The sequence below is a fragment of the Bactrocera dorsalis genome, chromosome 1 (genome assembly GCF_023373825.1).
Source record: "Bactrocera dorsalis isolate Fly_Bdor chromosome 1, ASM2337382v1, whole genome shotgun sequence".
Classification (NCBI taxonomy): Eukaryota; Metazoa; Arthropoda; class Insecta; order Diptera; family Tephritidae; genus Bactrocera; species Bactrocera dorsalis.
This window is the reverse complement of record NC_064303.1, coordinates 19,637,795-19,661,054: the sequence shown is the minus strand read 5'-3', so window position 1 is coordinate 19,661,054 and position 23,260 is coordinate 19,637,795. Positions and strand designations below refer to the sequence as shown.

General features: G+C 34.5%; 1 long non-coding RNA gene across 1 annotated transcript; it reads left to right on the top strand.

Moving 5' to 3' along the window:
• Positions 1-12,383: 12,383 nt before the first annotated feature.
• Positions 12,384-13,327, top strand: LOC125778741 (uncharacterized). Its single transcript, XR_007422892.1, has 2 exons — positions 12,384-12,461; positions 12,564-13,327. It is a non-coding gene; the product is annotated as an uncharacterized LOC125778741 (long non-coding RNA).
• Positions 13,328-23,260: the final 9,933 nt, after the last annotated feature.

The following is a 23,260-nucleotide window of genomic DNA, read 5'->3' as shown; positions in this document are numbered from 1 at the left end:
GGCAGTTTGAACATGTAAGCGATAGGTTGTTTGATTAGAAATTTCATGGAACTCTTATAACGATAATACGACTTCTCCTTCTAACCCGAATATGACTAATTTTTTGGTCACGACAGAAGCGGGTGTCATCGCTTAACCACCGTTTGCGTAAAATGTGGCTCTCTGTGACTTATTTCTGTTTTCGAAGCTAAATTTCCGCTTAGAAAAATGAGTTATAAGTTCACTGAAACCAATAAAATCATTCGATGAAGTCACTCTAACTAGAAGCTTTTTGTGGATTATGGTGATTCGATTTAGGGAAGCACAACTCTACATATAATTGCTGGGATTCCTATCCTCTGGTTGACAGTTTGCACCTAAAGGTATTTCTCTTCGATTCCGGAAAGCTCCAAGAGTATAAAATATTCAGCGGGACACGAACTTAACCCTTCCGTACTTAATTTTTTTTGTCAGTCCTAGTGAAATTATATAAACAAATTGTTCTTGAAAATTATTTTGAAGCTTTTAATTTATTTAATCAAAATTCTTCAAGTTAAAAAATTTTTTATTACTTTTCATCATAACTTAGCTATAAACTTCAATGAGTTTAGTTCTGCCAACGATCAAGTTTCACCAACTCTTTGCATATATCAATCCATTCACTTTAATGTACCTTTATCAATTCCCAAAGCACAGCGCACAGAACATTTGCATTGAATTCTATTGCACACGGCAGACCATTCAGTTATCAAGTCGAGCCGTCAGTCTCTCTGTCAGTCAGTTATTTTTGCCCACAAGCAAATTTGATTGCCAATCATACAATCAACCAAATCAACTGATGCTCAGCGCAGATCAACGCATCGCATTACATTGCATTGAATTACCACATACTCGACCACCATTACATGGATTGGTGTTGCGAAAGCAATGGAATTGAATTTAAAGCTCTTTATATAGCTTTCGGACTTTTACAATAAATTTATTTCAACACGTGTATACTCGTACACCGATGTGCGTCAACATGCTAGGAGCGTGTGTGCAAAATAAATTTTGCATTGGCCATTTGCCAGCGTGGGCATGAAATTTGAATACCACATGAGGTGGTGAAAGCGTAATTGTATGGGAGAGTTGAAAGGTCACAAAACCAGTGGATTTAAATATGTCATAATACATGGCACAGCATTGCATAGGTATGAAGTATTTTACAAATATAAATTAAATATTATTTAGTCTACGGAGAAATATATTCTACATATGTAAGTCTAAAAAGTTCCCGGCCTGACACATCGATGGCGCTACTACCATAGAATTAAATGTCCAATGAACACGGTGCATGAACAAAACAGATTGTTACCGACCAAAAACATCAAAAAAGTCACCAAAATATTTTTGGATAACCGTAAACTGAAGCAGGGACTCCAGGTACCATATAATTCACGAATATTTGGGTATAAGATAGCCCGGCGCAAAGTGGGTGCCGAGCGGGCTCCGTTTTGATCAAAAACTACAACGAGTTGATGATTCGGAGCAGTGTTTGGATATGTTCAAGTATAATAAGCCCGAGTTTTTGCGTCGATAAATGACAATGAATGACTGCCTCATTTCATTCAGAAGTCCAAGCGACATCTGAGTGAACTGCACATGATGAACCGACCCCAAAGCGGGTTAAGAACCAAAAGTCAGCTGATAAGGTTAAGGCTTATGTATTTGCGGTGGATTACTGGTATGGAAAGTGTGTCACCAACGATAACGTCTAATGGAAACAATAGTAGTCGAATTGCAGTGAGAGAGCGCCAACAATGGCTAAGAAATAAGATTTTAATATCTGTTTGATGTGATTAAAAAGGCATCATATACTACGAGCTTCTCCCCTACTGCCCAACTCTAAGCTCCGATCGCTCTTGACAACAATTGGAACGTACGAAAGAAGCAATCACCCAAAAGCCACCAGCTTTGGCTAATAAGAGAGGAATTACTTAAGAGGTTATAAGGTTTTCCTCAGGTAAAAAAGACCCCTTATCCAACACTTCCAACTAAATTTACCTTGGTTTCGTCTGTTCATAGCACATTACGCCATTTTGTTTACATTTATTGGGCCATTCCATTCGATAGGATTTTTAACGAACTCAATGCGACAGTTTCAATGCCTCTCTATCAATTACAACACTTAACGAGCAGTTCTTCCATAAAGATTACTTTTAACCAGACGTCTCCTAACTGACCGAGCACAACTTGAACTCTACTTTCCTGCCTAATGGCGTCTGCTGGCCTAAATGGACCCTGGAACCCTGCTACCATGGAATTTTAAGGAAATTATCATCTACGCTTGTAGATTTGCGAGACATACCCCATTTGCAGAGCGTTTTTTTACGGTTTTTTTGTTATTGTAACGGGTACCTAATCCCTGTTAGGATGGTAAGATAAGTTGTCATCGAGGTCATCCAACGGTAGCCTCAGGAAATGTGCTACTTCAACGGGGTCGGATTATAGGGAGAGTGTTTCATATGTGAGGTTAGCAGGGAATGCAAAAAGGTGGTTAGTGGCATGCGGGTACTCGTTGCACGGTGGACATACGTATGTGTGATATGTCAAGGTCGATTCTGGATAAGAAGGAGTTTAACCTGCTACAGTATCCAGCGCAAGGGTCACTCTCGACTCTCGTGGCAACCTAACTCTTCGTTTGCAATTTGCGGTGGTTTGACGAAATACCCCAATCATTAAGAGGGACTCGGTGAAGATGTTAATGGCTCCACTGTAAATGACGGTTAGTGCATATCTGAAGTTTGTTATGTCCGAAGTCACAAGGATCGCTTAAAGCTCCTAGGAGGTAGTTCCGCGCCAAGCAGGTGACTACAGCGATGATTTCTGCGAAAGCCGGCCGTATTTTTCACAGAATAGCACGTTTTTCTGCTATTCTTGTTTTATTATCCAACTTTATATGGGTCACAATTCTCAAAAAAATAATTTGCAACTAAATATTATTTGATTAAGAGTTTTTATTTCTTTGTCCGACACTGTATATATAGTTGTATGGGTTTTTGAAAAAATAACTGTTATAAAAGTGTATCTTATTTACGCTACTCAGTAGCACTTTAATAAAACAACAAAATGAAGAGCGCAATATAAAAATAAAATCACTTTAACTGCGGCAATAAATCAATAACAAAAGCAATAAATCGCTGTGGCAACGAACAACAAACAGCAAATAAACGCATGACACATATATGACATATATGTATATGTAGGTACCATACATATGTACATCGGTCTGGCCTTACGTGGCTGCGTCAGCGAGCGATGCGCTTATACCCACACATGCACGCCACATGTGGCCAGTTAGACACACACAGACTGACACACACTCAAACATATCGAATTACAGTTAAACGGCGTGCAATAAAAATTACAAACGTCGGGCAAAAGTTGAGCGAAAATCATACTGAAACAAAAGCGTTTGTCATAAAAATAGCAAAACGAAGCGAGAGATGGAAAGAGCGAGAAGTGGAAAAGGGTAAAACAAATACTTTTCATGGCAAGGATAATTCGTTCAAGTATTTTAACAGCAGACAAAATGAATTTTACTTGTGTAGTTTTGCTATTTGACTGACTGCCTCGTAATGATTGAAGTGCATGTGCAGCAGAACAGCGCTAACAACAAGAGCAACAACACGTACTGAGGACAATTGCCGTGCATGCGGGTCATAAAATGTAAACAACAATCAAAAAATAAATCGAAATCACGAAGAAAGACTAGACAATACCGTTAAACAGCTGAGCGAGTTCACAGCATAGGCAAGTGTTCACCAAGAATGGGTTGAAATTGATAGTTTGTACTCGGGGGTAGGCGAGAAGGAGGCGTTGTAAACATGCAAAGTTATATTGGTGTAGAATGCTTTAGCTTTTTGCGCAGATAATTATCTGCTGGAAGAAATAAAGTTCTGTTTGAACGCAAATCTGAAGCAAGGTTAAACTGAGAGTTACATCTAAGAAGGAAGCTTTTTTTATATTTTGTCGAAAAATTTAAAGGTCCTCTTCTATGAAACATCTATAAATTAAGTGTTACTTTTCGCAAATTAGCTTGATGTAATATGTACGGTTTGATTTGGCAGTTACATGAAAACTGTTTAATTTACTACCCCTTACGCCACTCTAGAAACACTCGTGCCTTTTGGCAAAAACCTAGAAAGTCGATTTTCACAAGCAATTCTCGTAACGAGAACCGGACTATAGATGATACATAAGGAACCTCCCAACTAAGTTCCTTGCGCAGCTGGCGAGTGATTATCGATTTGTGTGGCCTGACGTTGATCTAATGGAACCTCCTCCTTTATTGAACAAAGCTGGTCGCTGCTGGAGATTTCTTCCTTCAGACGATTCAATTGGCAATAGAAAAGGCCTGAATTACGAGTTCAGGAATTAGCTAATAGTAGATGATTTTCTACAAATAACAAAATCTTTCTGACCCTCAGGCTTACCCACTGTTTGTGTCGGTTTGCCACTATTGGATTGCTATTATTTTTTTATTGAAATTGTCACAAGCGACGCATTGTTCATTGCTCATCACCAGTAAGTATGTGTGTGACTCAGAAATGAAGAGATTTGGTTTCGATTCAGCATCGTTTCGCAGATGTAAGTTCCAACAATGAGTTATTTTTCGTGTTTTTCACGTCTTATTTATATAGTTTCTCCTAGGTAATCAAAACTGTGCTTATATGATGGTCGGAATCGAGGAATTCCACTACCAGTATTGTATTTTTGCTAATTGGACTTCCAGAATTTAGTACCTCTTGATTGAAATTATCGGAACGGAATTGACAAAACCTGATCGACTGTTACAGTATCAGGAACATTAATACTCTTAAAATTCTCAACCGTCTGGCTTGAATTCTTTCTCTGCATCCTTCGGCGGGTACTGCGTCGAATACTTTCAGAGCTGGAGTTTTTTCATCCATTCGGACGACATAACCTAGCCGGCGCACCCGCTGTTTTTTAATTCGCTGAACTATGTCAATGTCGTCGTATATCTCGTAGAGCTGATCGTTCAATTGACTACGGTATACTCGTAACAATGACTCATCAGATGTTGTCATCGCCCATGCCTCTGCACCATTTAACAGGTCGGGGATGATGAGCAATTTGTAGAATTTGTTTTTTGTTCGTTGAGCCTCTCTCAACTTGATTTCTCAATTGCCTACTCAGTCCGAAGCATCACCTACTTGGCAAGAGTTATTCAGCGTTGGATTTCAAAGCTGACCAGCAACAGCTGTTTTCAAGATAGACGAAATTATCCACGACTTCGAAGTTAAGACTGTGAACAATGGCGTGGGAACTGCTTTGAGGTCACTACCAGACCCATTTGGTTTTTGCGGAGTTAACATGGAATAAGTGGCATAGTTTATTTTTGCTGGTGTCATCAGTCGTGTCGATGGCCGTACTGGACGTCGTTTGTCGTCAACGATTTCTCGACTCTCTATGAATACTTTATTCTCTTTCGACGAATTTAAATTAAATAAACTTAACGAATAGGTAATTATTGTTCGAAAAATATTCCATACACTATAACTTATAGGATTATATTTGTCTAAATTGGCTGGTACAGATTTCTACTGACCGAATTTTGATAACTCAAAACTCAAATAAGTGCCACACCTTCATTTACATAAAATATTATCTTTCCCAGTGTGGTCAGTTAGCGATTTTAAGTGTCCTTTGCCGACTAAACACAGTTCCACTGGTAACAAACAACATCGAAAGGGATATTTAAAACAGTGGACTTCACCGCGCAAACTTGCCGCAAAGAAGACAATGATTATCATAACCATAACGGAAAGGTGATAGCCATAATTTTCTAATGTTCTAGAATTGTTATTTACAACGACTAAAAAAGCAAAAGGTAAAACGGTCACAGAGCTCTGCTACGCCCCATTTTCATGCCTATTCGATGTCGCATAAAAAGAGACCTCATTTGAAAGATTCCAGACTTGAAAAAAGTATTCATCATATAAAAGTTTAAGTTGAATGAGGAGGTTATCGCGCCACGGAAGCCTTATTTACAGACGTCCAGAAAACAAATTATTTATATGAGTTAAAAAAAATGCTCGTTTCAAATTATGAAATATTGAGCCCCTCCTAAACAGGCTATATGAAGCATCCGCTAAAATGTCTGTGTTGATAAAGCTGCCGATAATGCCCCTATTGTAATATTGAGACAAATTTTGCCCGATATAAAAACTAATTAACAACTGGATTTGACAAACCCTATAAGAAACTATAGCTTATGTTAAAAACCATCATTTTGGTGTATAATAATCGATTTTCTAAGGACTTAACTATGTGAGCCGTACACCAAATAGCACAGTTTTCACTGAAAAGACAATTAACGAAATTTGCCACATTCATTACACACACTTCCACAAGCATCTACATATAATTGTGTCTGCTCACGGTTAACGTACTAAAAATCTAAAATTTTCTGCTCACCACATCAAAAATGTAATGATGAGTCAGTCAAAGCTTGCTGGACCCAACTAGCAGAGTTACATGTGTCAGAGAACATGCACTACTTTAATATTCTACAAGAGAGGAGCGTGACACCTTACTTCGAAGTCGTGTTAGGTAAGTGAATACATGTCTCACGATTTGCTTTACTTTTAGTTCGCTTTCGATTTTAAGAATTTACAGCAAAGCACGTGGAATACACAGAAATATACATATATACACATATAAAATATTTACAATGACAACGAGTAGCAGAGCGCTGACCGATTTGTTGCCCGCTTGGCTCAGTGTTTCATTGGAGGTATTGTGAGAACTTCAGCAGCTGATTGGAAAATTACAGGCCTCACTTTCAAGAATAGCTGTGCTGTTGTTGTTGGCGCTAAATATTGCTATAGTTGAAAACTAAATTTGTGTTAACAAGCAGGTACATGTTGCAGGTAAATACTGCTATTGAATCTTTAATATTTACACATTTATGATGTTAAAAGTTTTGAAACGTTAAGAGAAGATGGGAAGATTTCATTTAAGGAGTAATACAACACAACCTAATTTTAATTAATGATCACATAGTTATTAAAAGCCATTTAGCATAAAAAATGCTAAAGATATAGATTAGAAATTAGAATACAAAACCACTTTTAATACTCTGAAAATATAAAAAGAAGCTCGATGTTTGAGCACCGCATGAATTGTCTGTGAAAAATTTAATGGATCGCATTAATATCTGCTGAAACGAAATGAAATCGAACCATTTATGAAGCGAATGGTAGCAGGAGACGAAAAGTGGATCAAATACGACAATAATGTGCAAAAAAGATCATGATCCAAGCGTGATGAGACTCAACAAATGGTCGCAAAGCCAGGATTGACGTCTCGAAAGGTTATACTGAGTGTTTGGTGGAATTGGAAAGGAATCATCCGTTATGAGCTGCTACAAATTGGTCCAAATATTGATTATACTTTTTAGTGTCAACAACTGAGGAGATTGAAGCAAGCAATCAAAAAAACGACTAGAAACTGATCCATAAAAAGGGCTTCGTCTTCCATCAGGACAACGCTAGACCACACACATTTTTGATGACTAGCCAAAACCTTGGACAGCTTTGCTGGGAAGTTTTGATGCATCCACCATATAGCCCTGACCTTACACCATCGGGCTGTTATTTGTTTCGGTCAATGCAGAACTTCATTTAAGAAGTAAAGTTAGCTTCAAACGAAGACTGTGAAAATTACTTGTCGCAGTTTTTCGCCGAGAAGGCAGAAAAGTTTTACATTGATGGAATAATGTCTCTTGCAGGAAAATGGCAAAAAGTGGTCGACCAAAATGGTAAATATTTAGTTCATCAGAGTTCAATATACCATAAATATAAAAAAAAAATAAGTTGGAGTTTGATAAGAAATACGAAAAGGCTTTTTCGACTACCCAATGTTATTGGTGATTGAACTCTGGGAACATTTTATTAGTCTGTGGCATCCATGCGATTCCCCGTTAAATTCTACATAAGAATCAGTGTTCAAAAATATAGACTCTGATCCCATGAACAGCAAAAAATATGCAAAGTTGTCCGCTATACAAATCGGAAAACCACGGGTACAAAACCATGTCGCCAATTGATGAAATGGCCCATATATATTAGGTTGTTAAATATCTCCCTAAAAAGTGTTACAGTGATCGAATTTAGTTCAGATATGCGCCGTTTCGTTCGATAATCTGTTCACATATAGACGGAAACTTCATAATCAACAACGAACTTGCTCCAAAGCAGTGAAAAACTCAACAGTGGGCTGACATCGTTATGGTGTCTGTATTTTGGGATGCGCTTGGAATAATTTTTATCGACTACTTTTGAAAAGGAAGTACTATCAACAGCGACTGTTATATAGCGTTATTAGAAATTTTGAAGGACGAAATCGCCTAAAGACGGCCACACTTAAGGCAATATAAAATGCTATTTCAAAACAATGCGGCAAGTCACAAGTCGTGAAAGCGATTACAAAAATCTATGATTCGGGCTTCGAATTGTGTCCGCATCCAGCTTGCGTTCCAGATCTAGCCTCTAGTGACTATTTTTTGTTCTAAGATTTAAAAAGAATGTTTGCTAGAAAGAAATTTTTGTCGAATGAAGGGCTCTGATCGCTGAAACTGTGACCTGTCTTGAACAAAGGACAAATCGGACTTTCCATGCAAAGACGTTGTGGAAAAGTTGGAGAGCGCTATAACCAGTGTATTACCCTTGAAAGAAATTAAGCTGAATAAAAAACGCATTTTTCCGCGTTATTTCATAAAACCAATATTCACTGTATTTCAATTTGTGGTTTGCATACCTTCTCACTTACCGCCGTCATGGACGACAGTTCAAAATATTCAAAAGTTTATTACAAAAATGTTTTGATTAATTTGAGATTTAATATACAGTAAATAAAAATATTTATATGTGTACGCTGGAAGTCCGTTATATACAGGTGCTGACGGAATTTGGGTTCAGCTCTAACCAGGAATCATAAAATGAGCCATGTGTCATATACGATTCTTGCTGGCTGTTGAGTTAATGCTGAATCTACTGCCTTTCGCTGGCTGCCTTTTGAATAAACGATTGTCATGTATTCAGTGCAAATTCTGCATTTTCTTTTTGAAACATAAATACAAGTGAATATACATTTGGGTGTGCAATATTCCTTATTTATATACACATACAAATGTATAGGTAATTATGTTGACATGATAGGTCCAATAAATATTGCCTACTCCCAGGCGTATCGTTGATTGCGTATTGTTTATCAATTTTATGCGCACACACGCATGCACTCATACACATACAAACTACTTCAAGAGCTATTGGAATGCCAGCTGTCATGTATAGTATCTATATATACATTTATATGTGTATGTGTGTGTGGGACATTGTTATTTTTGCAATTTTGTATCTGTTTGTTTACACGCAATGCATATGATTTTTAATTAAATTCTGCGGTAACCCCCAACAAATAATCGAAAGTGCTGGTCAACTTAACACGTCGTCCGCGTAGCGGCTTGATTTCGTGGTGAAAATGTGTTGAGGAATGTGATGTATGTGAAAATGCGTGGGGTAGAAATGTGTAAGCAGGCACTTGAGCGCATATACATATGTATATATAATGCACACACACACACACACTCAATCACATTACTACAGCTACGCGCATGCATGTGTGTTGGTGTATGCCGCATTTTCAACGTTTTGCTTGCTGCATTTCGACTGCATGTCATGCCAAAAATAAAAATAACAAAATGCATGATGCAAAAAAAAGCACACTGTAAATAGCAAAAACAACAAAAACATGTGATTTTCCTCTTAGCAAAATATGTCACGTTTTTAATTAAATGCCACAACAAAAAATAACCGCCTGATTTTTCGACCACGTGTGTTATGCAAGTGAAAGTGCCAACATGCGGTGGATTCTCATAACTGTGGCTGAGTGTTGCCGCGCATGCTTTTATTTGTTTTATGGCCGTAGCAATTAATGGGTTAAATTTAATTTTCAATAAAATAACACAATTACGTATTGTAAGCAAAGCGTCGAAAAGTAAAAGCCGTAAACGGTTTTAGGAAAATTGATTTTCAAATTTTCAACTGAGAGTCACATACGGCTGAGTATACAATGTCAATGTGTGTGATTTACTAATTGTTGACAACTGTGGTTAAATAATATTAAAGAGTTATTGCTTGGTCAGGCGCCTAAAGGTAGGCAACTTTAAGTACTCCTTTAAATACACTCGTGGCCACGCAAACTTTACCACTCTAAATTTTCAAGTATTGTGCACATTTGACTACATTTTATGGCAGTACATTTTGCGGTATAGAAATTTTTTATTTAGAAATAAGTTAATGACATGTTATTAATCAAAAATATTAAAAATTAAAAAAAAATTAAATTAAAGATAGTGAGCTTTACAAAATGAGCTCTAAATGTAAGAGACTGGCATGAGGTTTAATTTTGAAAATGATTGTTACACATATTTTTCAATGGAAATAATAATGAATTCTCCGTTTGGCATTTTACTCAAAATTATAATTGTTAGGTATAAGCCATCCTGTCTTTCAAGTTAGACCAAATCAGACACATAGTGTTAAATTTTACGGAAATCTGTAACAAAATTTAGCGATTTATCCTGGACAAAATGTGACACAACATTTTTTTAATATGGTATATATATAAACTCAAACCAAGTGGGTACATCTAACAAACTATAAGCATCTGATCATTACCCAATTATACGCAAGGATTCCTGGAAATATCAAGAAGATAATTTCTTGAATTGTGCTAGAATAACAAAAACTATTATATTGATCACATCGAAGTGGGGTAAGATGAAATAAGTAGATGAGGATTGCACCGTGACCTAAGGTATTAGGTTTAGGGCATTTCATAAGTCACATCGACTCACTTAGCCTCAGCCTATTGATAAATTTCAATATACTGCTAGGTGTTAGTGAGGTGATGTGATCTATATTTGGAAACATGAGTACAAGGGCCTTTATCCTGCATCTTCATCCAGGTGTTTTGAAGTTTCAGATTTCTTGCCGTAGAACTGGCAATTTGCACAAGAAGCTAGGCCCAGTTATATAACTGATTTTGAGCTTACAATGGCCAGTGTAGAATGCGACTAGTAGTCTGAGTTTATCCCTAGGGAGGTTGATTGCATATTTAAACCTGCTGAGGTTGTAACCCTCCATAACCAACTTAGCATGGCGCATGTCTTGGCGTTGTTGTCAGTACATCTCTCTGCCTACTACCTTTTCCTTGCGGAGCAGCTCCTCTATGTTATGAGGATCCACAGCGAAAAAGGGTTCAAGTCCTACCATTTTTATGGATGCTGCAGGGTGGGCGGGTCTATCAGAGAGTTCATTTCTTGCTATACCTTTGTAACCGAACACCCAGATAAGGTACACTTGGTTACGTTCCGATAGACTTTTATGACGTTTTCTACAATACTGCATCAGTGGCGATTTAATACCGTAGGCAAAGATTGTTTTAAGTGCCGCTTGACTGTCGCCAAGTATGGTTATACGTTCACTGCAAAAATTGTATTGGAGGATTATCTTATGTGGAAGACTTTTGCTTAAAAATGCTCAAAAAACTTCCCCATATGTATGGCGTTGCCATGCGACTCCTGCGCCAATTCCCCCCCACGTTTTCGACCTCCTAAATACCACTTTATTGTACTATTCTTAAGCAGTAGCTCGAAATGGAATCATTCCATTCAGTCTGCTAAGGGTAACCTTGAACTTCTTGGTAAAATTCACTCTTTTTGTAACGCTGAACCTTGGAAGAAGAGACAATGGTATTACACCACTTAAGTCCTACATCCGCTGCGATGAGATTATCTTAACTCTGCCCAACCCTTATGCTGTCAATTGGAGCAGTATGTCTTTGGATACCTACACGTTCACCTGGTGAAATGGAAGCTAGGGTAACTCAGAGACCTTTTCCACACTTTTTTAGATTTAATATGTAGTATATCCAATATTATAAGTTCATTTAATTTTACTAAGACATCAATATGTAAGGGATAAAACCAACCGAAAGTTTGAAACTACGATTATTATGTACATGAAACCTAGGTGGAGTATTCATCCAATTTTTTCTATATCAGGCTCAAGAACACACTTTTATTAGATATGAATGATCTCTGTATTTCATTAAGATAACTCACATATTGATTAATACAATATATACATATAAAGTTAAACTGAAGTTTGTAAATTTTTGTATGAGAGACAAGGGAAGTTTTGACTCCATTTCTATTTTATTAAGAAAATATTCTCTCTGAAATTTTATAACATTTCTGAAATATGAGTTGTAGGCATTGAGATTCACCTACCTTGAAAACTGATAGGCCGATTTCGGATATGAAACTTCCCAGCGGAATAATGTTTCCCCGCTTACATTTTTCTTTGAAGAATGCTTCGAAGAAAATTTTATGTACAATTCTTCGATACCAGGTAATGCATAAAAGTAAGCTATGCGGAATAATGTTTCCCCGCTTACATTTTTCTTTGAAGAATGCTTCGAAGAAAATTCTATGTAGAATTCTTCGATACCAGGTAATGCATAAAAGTAAGCTATGCGGAATAATGTTCCCCCGCTTACATTTTTCTTTGAAGAATACTTCGAAGAAAATTCTATCTAGAATTCTTCGATACCAGGTAATGCATAAAAGTAAGCTATGCGGCTAAATTCTACTGTGTTCATATTTACAAGTCAAGTAAGTACGTGAAAAACGACAAATACAAATTGATGGAATAAAATTTATAAGTAAATTTTTTCATTATTTCGTCAAATCATCAAGCAAAAAGTTGGTTACTATTTGGTAAGTATTTCGTGTTTTTAACATTGAAGGACATAGCTTCAAATTTATAAACATACTCTTTCAACTTTTTTGTAGAATGTGTGAAAGTTGAAGGCTTCACCGAATGGGAGTATATTCACCAAATTCAAAAAGTTATCAAACTCGCCAAACGCAGTTTCTTCAAGTCTCGTTGCTTGAAAAAAACGGCAAGAGACTCAGCCACAAAATTAAAAGAAAACCATAATGGCTAAATGAGTAGCGACCAACATCTCCGCTTTGGCAGCATCCCGGTTCTTTCCGCTAGTTACCCGTCTGTATATATGTATATTTAACGTTTTTAAAACTGTTTTCAACCTTTGATCATTTTATATATACATACATACATATACATATAATATGTATTTAACGTTTTTAAACTATTTAAATTTGTAATAATTCGGTTCATTTAAACACATTTTGTTATAACAATTTTTAAGTGCATTTCGCATAAAATAAAACCTTTATAACGATTGTATTGAATCTAGTGCATTTTTCTTTTTAACAAAAAGTGTGAGTGGCCTATAAGGTGAGTTTTTGTACACATAATACTTATTTTCATACGAATATGCAATTTTTCCTATTGACCTTGGCATCAAAGAAATCTTCGTTAACTATGGCATCGAAGAATTCATCGTTAACTGTGGCATCAAAGAATTCCTCGTTTACTTTGGCATCGAAGAATTCTTCGTCCCATGGTAAGCGTAAAAGGTAATCTGTACTTTTCGTAGGACATCGCCGTGTTAATTTTCATCGGTCGGGGTAAGCGATACAATCATGCTGTATCGTTTACCTTGCTCGCTTACCAATGTCTACCATATCCCGCTGGGTTGTTTGTATTATCCCTGGTTACAGCTTAAGGTCGCTGACGCAGTTATTTTGCGAATAATCAAACTTCATTATGAACCAATAACTTCAAAAGATATAATTTCATTGATAAATTTCTGCAATTTTTACTATGTCTGAATTTAGTGAGCAAAGAAGTGCGATAATGCACCATCTCATGCTGCATTGGTTGTTCGTGATCATTTCGCCACATTTACAACTAATATGGTGCCACAACCACCGCATTCGCCTGATTTACTTACCTTCGTGTAACTTCTGGCTATTCAGCAAATTCACATGAGCAGTGCGAGGCCACCATTTTGACTCAAATGAGGATATAAAAGCCGAATCGAAGAAGCCTCTGATGGCCATCCCGACAGAGGATTTTTCCAAGTGCCATGATGACTGAAAAATTCGTTGACAATATAACAAAATTCACCTTTCATTTTTATCACAATACTATGTATTGGTATGGTGGCCAATAAAGGAAAACTAGCCGCCGTAACGCGTATGAAAAGCATACAAAGACCAGTTACTGTATCCAACAGCTCATAGAAGAATGCCAAATTAGGTTATTTTTATTTGTTTACATTTTCTGCCTATAAACTTGTTCTGTAAGTAACTGCCAGCGAAGTCAGCTCTTAGACTAAGTGAATATTTTATATTAGTCGCCTGTAATAAGGATCGTTCTACTTATGAGGCTTAGTAAGTTACCGTTTCCACACAATATTACGGATTTTTGAAATCCTATAGAATTAAACTTAAATTCGGTACCAAATATCGCCTTGGGATATGTATGAAGTAGGCAGCGACAGATGGATAATCATCCAAGTAAAATAATCGAGTGGAAGGTGGTCTCTTTTCAGCAAAATAATATGCCAAAATCACCTTTCGACTAATAGACCACTACAGTGTCTTCCAAGCGGAGATCACAACAAATATAGATAATTGTCTTAGTCTAACAAAAAGTGTACTTACAATAAGTAAATGAACTTTGGTCCATATCCATATATACAGATAGTCTAGCGGGCTTGACATCTTAGGTATTTAATAAAGATAGCGAAAAGATTCCATGATATCTTATTGGATCTTATATGATATTTCACATATAAACATGCAATGAGCTGCAGGACATGTTATAGAAATATTTAGCTGAGCCTCGGTGAAGTTTCAAAGTAAAATATAGTTTTATGAACATATGTTATTTTTCCATCTGTTCGATTCAATTGATGCTTTTTAATGGCAATGCTGCTTTCCTGTAACCTATCTACAAATGATGTTGCCTCCTAATTTCTATTTAAATAATTCATTCTAGATATATATATTTTTTAATTTTAATTTTTCCAAAAATAGTTTTGGGTCTATTACTTTGATTAAATATTTCTCCAAAAAAATATATCGTTACGCTTACAGGTAAACTAAATTGTATGTTAACAATGTGGCTTCTCAAAAATAGTAAATCATTACCTTCCTTAAGAGTGCTGTGAAGTTACTTAAAGGTACTAAATTTATTGACATAGTTCAGATAATAACTGAAAATAATTTTTTTAGTACCTAAAAGGTTAGAGTATAGACGGATACCCTTACATAGATATACAGATAATAATACAACGTAATAATAGGAATGTTAATTATTTCTCTTAACTCTACTTAAGCTACACAACTTTCGTGAACTGATTTTAATTATTCGTTTTATTCACAGGATTAGCTTCAAGTTTTCACTGCAATTGACTAATAGGAAGCTCATAAGTTCTGTTCGCCCTTCAACGGCAAATACTCCGATAAAATCTTTACGCTTATGTCAAAAGCTTTTAAGCTAAACCATTTCTTTTGTATAAACATATCTAAGGAAGGTAATTAATACAGATTTTTTCAAATAATGATTTTGAAAAAATTCTTTTGATTACAAACGGTTCCATGATTCCTATATTTTCAATATTAAGCGATCTCTGCAAATCTGGCAAATATGTATCTTGGTTCCAAGTCACTCTATTCACTTTCACTATCCCATACTGTAAATCTTCTATGTTCGAAAAAAATTCTAAAATATTTGTATAAAAACCTTGAAAACTAAAAGTAAATTTTTTTTCATGAACGCCACTAAAATTTCTTAAAACAAAAATAAGTACTAAAATATTATTAAAAAAATTTACGTCTACTAAGCGTATGTACTACAATTTTTTCTCGATTGGGCTTTCATATATAAGTATGAAAATTAATTTGTACTAAAACTTGCATCGATAGTTTTACCAAAACTTGCAACAATATTTTAGTACTTGTTTCTCAAAGATAAAATATTTCTTAAGCGAGACCAAATCTCATTTTCAAATCCAAGGTGGCTGTCATTAAGCTAGCAGTGAGCATTCACTCTGGCAACATTGAGTGCGATACTGTACTTTCAAAGTTATTTAAAGAATTTTTCTAACCTTACGATAGATAACCACATACAAGATGCGTTCCAAAGTAAGCAGGACTTAAACAATAAACAGAACAAAAGGGTGTTTTCGGCAAAATCAATTTATTTTATTCAAAATACATAGTCTCGTTCTGCTTCAATACAGCTTCTGGCACGGTCCAAAATCATGTCGAACGAGTGTTTTAGCTCGTTGGCCAGTATGTCCGCCAATAAGTCGGTGCAAGCCTTTTGAGTGGCCTCTACGTATGCAAAACGCTTTCCTTTCATAGGCAATGCATTTTTCCGAAAAGAAAGAAGTCGCATGGTGCCATATCAGATAAATACGGGGAGTGGTTAATGGCTAAAATGTGATTTTTGGTCAAATAATCGGTCACAAGCATCCTTCGAATGTTGGATTCTGGGCAATTTTTGGTCGTCAGTCAATTTGTGCACACATCTTTCGTAAGCCCAAATGTTCGGTCAAAAGAAGACAAATTGATGCTGGGAGATGTTCAATTCCATTTCCATGAATTTCAATGATGATTTCGGTGGATTTTGGCTGAGTTCACGCACTGTTTAGATGGAATGTTCGGTGATCATGAATTTTGATTGGCCCACATGTTGATCGTCATTTATGTACTCACGACCACTTTGAAAACGTTGAAACCACCCTTGCACTCTTCTACAGGATAGGCAGTCATCGTCATGAACTTCTTTTATCCAATTTTAAAACCAAATTTAATGTTGACTCTTTGTTCGAAGCTCATTTTCGCACCGATAACATAAACATACGGACACTTAAAACGCAGTAACTTCACTTTCAATCAATGAAATGTCACGAAATCGATAAAGATAGCAAATTCTAATGCGCTGGTCGACATATAGATGGCGCCACCAGCAGGCGCTTGTTTCAAAAAGTCCTGTTTCCTATGGATAACACACCTTCAGTCATATGTTCGGTGAACCTTCAGACTCAACAAATTCGTGGCAGACGAATAGCATTTTGCTGATTTTTAGCATTTTTTTAATCAGAACTTAGGAGCATCTTGGTATTACAATAGATCAGCGTACTCAACTGTCCAGTGAGATCTCTTTTTGTCTCAACCCTTTAACCTATCATACTCCTAAAGCAACAACACTAACTCTACGGTACATCATCACACACTATTTCAGCAACATAGACCTTTATGTTCTTTACTTCACCTTTCTTTTTTTTACCGTAAATAGATATATAAGTATATTTAAAATTAGTAAATACTTTTCAACCATTTTCAATTTCTTAAAACACTTTTGGCGGACTACTTGTGACAAATGAAGTAATTTCCATTTATTTTCCCCTTATGGGTAAAATCAGTTAGTGCCTACTGCGCGCAGTTTAGATATGCAACCGTAATTGGTTGCGTCAGTGCATAAGTCACGGTCTTGCATAAACTTCGCACCGCACGTGCACGCACACACACACATAATATACCACATACTAACAGAGACGCGTCGTTCAAGGTAAAGTTGCTGTGAAGGAGAGCTCTCGTTTGAACTTTACACAACTAGCAGCGTGTGGCCGCCTTTAGATCTACACATATGCACACAGCATGTCAGATGTGTAATATGTCCTTCTATGCAACTAACTTAGCGAAGAACTTTGCGCACACATACAAGCAAATCTACATATTTGCCATCATATCACTTACACTTTAAATGCGCCTTGGCGTATGCTACACGCTGCGGTTATTAGTGTGCATTTCAGCCGTATGTGCGTATTTGCTTTCGTGGTTGCAGTGAGTTACGGCCTAGGTTTGGAGGTGAGATTTGTGTGCGATTGCTTGTTTGTATATATACCACCAGTGTAAATAAGATAAATGCCAGTGCCGCTAATTGAATTGCTGCCAAGATTTTCGCTTCAAATGAATTTTCGAAATGCAGCATAGCCTGGTTTAAATTTTGGGCGCAAATTGTGGTGATTTTTGTGAAAATTACAGGGTAAAGCATTTTGGGTAAGATTTTTAATTACTGCCGCAATTAGAATTTTTTAAAATAACATTTGCTGGCGATTTTGCGATTATAAGTTTACCAAAGTACCGTTATCATTACCAGTAAATTTAACATTATAACAATTTATACGCGTACTACCCTTGACTTTCGTAAATAACGGGTGATTTTTTTGAGGTTAGGATTTTCATGCATTAGTATTGACAGATCACGTGGGATTTCAGACATGGTGTCAAAGAGAAAGATGCTCAGTATGCTTTGACATTTCATCATGAATAGACTTACTAACGAGCAACGCTTGCAAATCATTGAATTTTATTACCAAAATCAGTGTTCGGTTCGAAGTGTGTTTCGCGCGCGTGTTTTGTTCAGCGATGAGGCTCATTTCTGGTTGAATGGCTACGTAAATAAGCAAAATTGCCGCATTTGGGGTGAAGAGCAACCAGAAGCCGTTCAAGAACTGCCCATGCATCCCGAAAAATGCACTGTTTGGTGTGGTTTGTACGCTGGTGGAATCATTGGACCGTATTTTTTCAAAGATGCTGTTGGACGCAACGTTACGGTGAATGGCGATCGCTATCGTTCGATGCTAACAAACTTTTTGTTGCCAAAAATGGAAGAACTGAACTTGGTTGACATGTGGTTTCAACAAGATGGCGCTACATGCCACACAGCTCGCGATTCTATGGCCATTTTGAGGGAAAACTTCGGACAACAATTCATCTCAAGAAATGGACCCGTAAGTTGGCCACCAAGATCATGCGATTTAACGCCTTTAGACTATTTTTTGTGGGGCTACGTCAAGTCTAAAGTCTACAGAAATAAGCCAGCAACTATTCCAGCTTTGGAAGACAACATTTCCGAAGAAATTCGGGCTATTCCGGCCGAAATGCTCGAAAAAGTTGCCCAAAATTGGACTTTCCGAATGGACCACCTAAGACGCAGCCGCGGTCAACATTTAAATGAAATTATCTTCAAAAAGTAAATGTCATGAACCAATCTAACATTTCAAATAAAGAACCGATGAGATTTTGCAAATTTTATGCGTTTTTTTTTTAAAAGTTATCAAGCTCTTAAAAAATCACCCTTTATTACTGTTTCCATAATCATTATAAACATTTTCATTACCATTATCATTACCGTTACTAATAGCAGTACTGGTATTAGAAATATACATAATGCAATTATATTAATAACCCTGTCTCTTTCAAAATACCATTACCATTACAATTTTTATTACCAATGCAAAACAATTCTTTTTAGAACAAGCCATTTCCCAAAACAGATTTCAACACTTTTTAGAATCATTATTAATCCAACCATTACGATTAAAAGTACGATTACCATTACCATTACCTGAAGCATTACATTTAGCATTACTACTATTAAATTTTGATTATTAAAAAAAATTTTACATCTTTATTTATCTTAACTTTCAAGGAAATAAATACAATTACAATTACCATTACATTTCATAAGCAAATATACATCATGCTTAAGAAATTATCACACAGATGGAAACAATTTTAGACAACTTACTTGAAGTTTATCATTACTTTAACCAATATAAATACCATTACAATATCCATTACATTTCATAAGCTAATTTTCATTACTGTACTTTTAATATTATTTCATAGAAGGAAAATTTTCAAACCGTTCACATTATATGCTACTAGTTGCATATGGCAATTTTACATTAGCCATAACAATTTTTTCATAATTACCATTACTTTTACCAATACAATTCCATTACATAAGCACTTTGATGTTAATCGTTGGGTACTATCTCATAGAAGGAAAATATTTTACATGTTTAGTAAGCATTTATCATTACTTTCACGAAAACAAATACAATTACAATTACCATTACAATCCAAAGCCAAAAAGTAATTTTATTTTGGGTATTATCTTACATAAGGAAACAATTTTAGACCGTTAGTAATCGTTAATTATTACCTAAAATAAATACCATTACCATTTCCGTTATATTTCACAAGTAAATTTTCCATTAGCATAACTTTAAACAAAATAAATAACAATACAATTACCATTACAACTCAAAAGCACAATGTCATTTTATTTTGAAAATAACCTCCTAGAAGAAAAAATCTGCACATCGTTTAGCAATCATTTATGATTATTTTGACGGAAACAAATTCAATTACAATTACCATTACATTCCAAAACCAAATTATCATATTACTTATTATCTCCGAGCAGGAAAAAATTGACAGTGTTTAGCATGCATTTGTCATTACATTAACCAATAGATTTACAATTACCATTACATTTCAGCTCTAAAATAGCACTTTTCTTAATATATGTCTATACATATCTATGTATTTACATGTATATATATTCTCATAGACAAAAAATTTGACACCCTATATTTCGCACTGGAACTATTTCTACTCTCAGCTTTTAATTTTGTCCCACGCAAGTGTTTGTGTCAGGCCGACGGAAACTGTCTCCATTGTAATATAAGTTTTCAATTTTCTGATTACCCAGCGCCCACGATAGGAAGTGTATTTGTGAGCGTCATATATCTCGTTAAATCACAGAGGTGTGTATAATTACACAAATGCATGAGCCCTGTAGGAAAAATTAAATGTAAAGCTAGTTTTGTTTTGTAAATAAGCATTAACAAACTGACTTTCCTAGAAGAAGCACATATGCGACGGAGTGAAAATATCAATATCAGTTAAAGTATCAAGCACTAGAGCATAAAATTTAGACAATAGGTGCTTACCACTAATGCATACCCATATCGAATTACAAACGACCCTTTACATGCAGGTACTTATCATTTCCACCAGTAGCTGTGTGTGTTGTCGCTTTATTGATAACTACTTACAGAAGCTAAATAACCAAGCAAACAGGCAACCAGAAATGCAGGTAGTCAGCAGCAGCTGCAGTTGAGCCTTGGTGTCCGCATCACCCGGAGGACTAATTAATCTTGGTTACAAATGCGTGGAAATTTAATAATGAAGCATATTTCTGGGCAGATTTATGAGTAGTGCAACTAGAGCGCACACACACTTGCACAGCTTCGATTATAACTGTATGTTGCACCTTAGTACAAGGTACGTATGATTATTACTGACCGCAGCTGTAAGCCTCAGCTTGTGGTTGCGTTGTTGCAATTCATACGTTTGATATACGATGCGTTGTGCAATTTCGGGTAGGCTGGTTACATTTGCATATTACATATATATATTTGATGGTTTATTGTGGGTAAATTGTAGATAATTATATAATTTATTTCAAGGACGGAAAATAAACTAAATTATCGAATTTTAAAGTGAAAATATATGAAGGGGGAAGTGGTCAGACAAAAGTTCGATAAAATAAGGCGAAAGGTGGACAAGAGCTAATTTAGACAATTTTTTGAAGACAAAAATTATAGTAATGTTGAACAAATTTATGTAAAATATATTTCTTCGAAAAAAAAATATTGTTCTATGATTTTAGAGTTCGAGTTTTACAGAAAAAATTATTTAAAAATATTTCTTGAAGAAAAAATATTGTTCTATGCTTTTTAAGAATAAATTATTATTGTTATCAATTTATTTAAAACTAGTTTTAAGTCTGCGCTTTTTGAGAATACATAGTTATTGATAAAATTTATTTCAAAAAATTTTTTGAAAAAAATCGTATATGATTTTCGAAAAAAACTTAAAATTTATTAAAAATATTTTTTGAAGAAAAAAACTTTATTAATCAGTTATTGACAAAATTTTTTTTTATATTTTTTGAAGAAAAAATGTATTCTATTCTTTTAGAGAATCAACTGTTATTGACCAAATTGTTTTTAAAAATATTGTTTAAAGAAAAAAAATTTCTACGCTTTTAAGCGAATACATTATATTGATGAAATTTATTTAAAAATATTTTTTGGAAAAAAAGTTTGTTATTTTCGAAAAAAAATAAAATTTATTTAAAACTATGTTTTGAAGAAAAAACTTTATTCTATGTTTTATGAGAATAAACAGTTAAAGACCAAATTTTTTTAAATATATTTTTGGAAAAAAAAATCGCATATTATTTTAGAAAAAAAACTTAAAACTTATTCTATCTTTTTCTTTTTTAAATAATCAGTTATTGACCAATTCTTTTTTTTTAAATACTTTCGCGGAAGAAAATTCTTATATGATTTTCGAGAAAAAATTTAAAATTTATTAAAAATATTTTTTGAAAAAAAAAAATATTATATGCTTTGTGAAAATAATAGCTAAAGACTAAATTTTTTTACATAAATTTTTTGGAAAAAGATCGTATATTATTCTCGAAAAAAAAAACTTAAAATTTATTATATGTTTTTTTTTAAATAATCAGTTTTGACCAATATTTTCTTTTAAACTTTTGCAGAAAAACTCTTATATGATTTTCGAAAAAAATCAAAATTTATTTAAAATATTTTTTGACGAAAAAAACTTTATTCGAAGCTTTGTGAGAATAATCTGTTATTGACCAATTTGTTTAAAAATATTGTTTAAGGAAAAAAAATTTGTACGCTTTTAAGAGAATAAATTGTTATAGATGTCATTTATTTAAAAATGTTTTTGAAAAAAAAATCGCATATGTATTTTCGAAAAAAAATTTAAAATTTATTTAAAATTATGTTTCGAAGAATAAAACTTTATATGATTTTCGAAAAAAAAATTAATTATTAAAAATATTTTTTGAAGATAAAAACTTATTCTATGCTTTTTAATAATCTGTTATTGAAAAATTATTTTTAAAAATATTGTTTAAAGAAAAAAATTTCTACGCTTTTAAGAGAATAAATTGTTAAAGATGTCATTTATTTAAAAATATTTTTTGAAAAAAAAATTGTAATATGATTTTCGAGAAAAAACTTTAATTCTATTTAAAAAAAATTTGAAGAAAAAAACTTTATTTAAAAAAAAACAAAATTTTTATATGATTTTCCAAACAAAACCTTAAAATTTATTGAAAACTATATTTTGAAGAAAAAACTTTATTCTGTGCTTTATGAGAATAATCTGTTATTGATCAGATTTTTTTTAAATATTTTTAAAGGAATAACACTTTTATTTGATTTTGGAAAAAAAATAAAATTTATTTAAGAATATTTTCAGACAAAGCCATATAATTTTAGGCTTTACGAGCATAAATTAATATTGACTTAGGTTATTTGAAAATATTTCTTGAGGAAAAATATTATGCTTTGATTTTTTTTAATA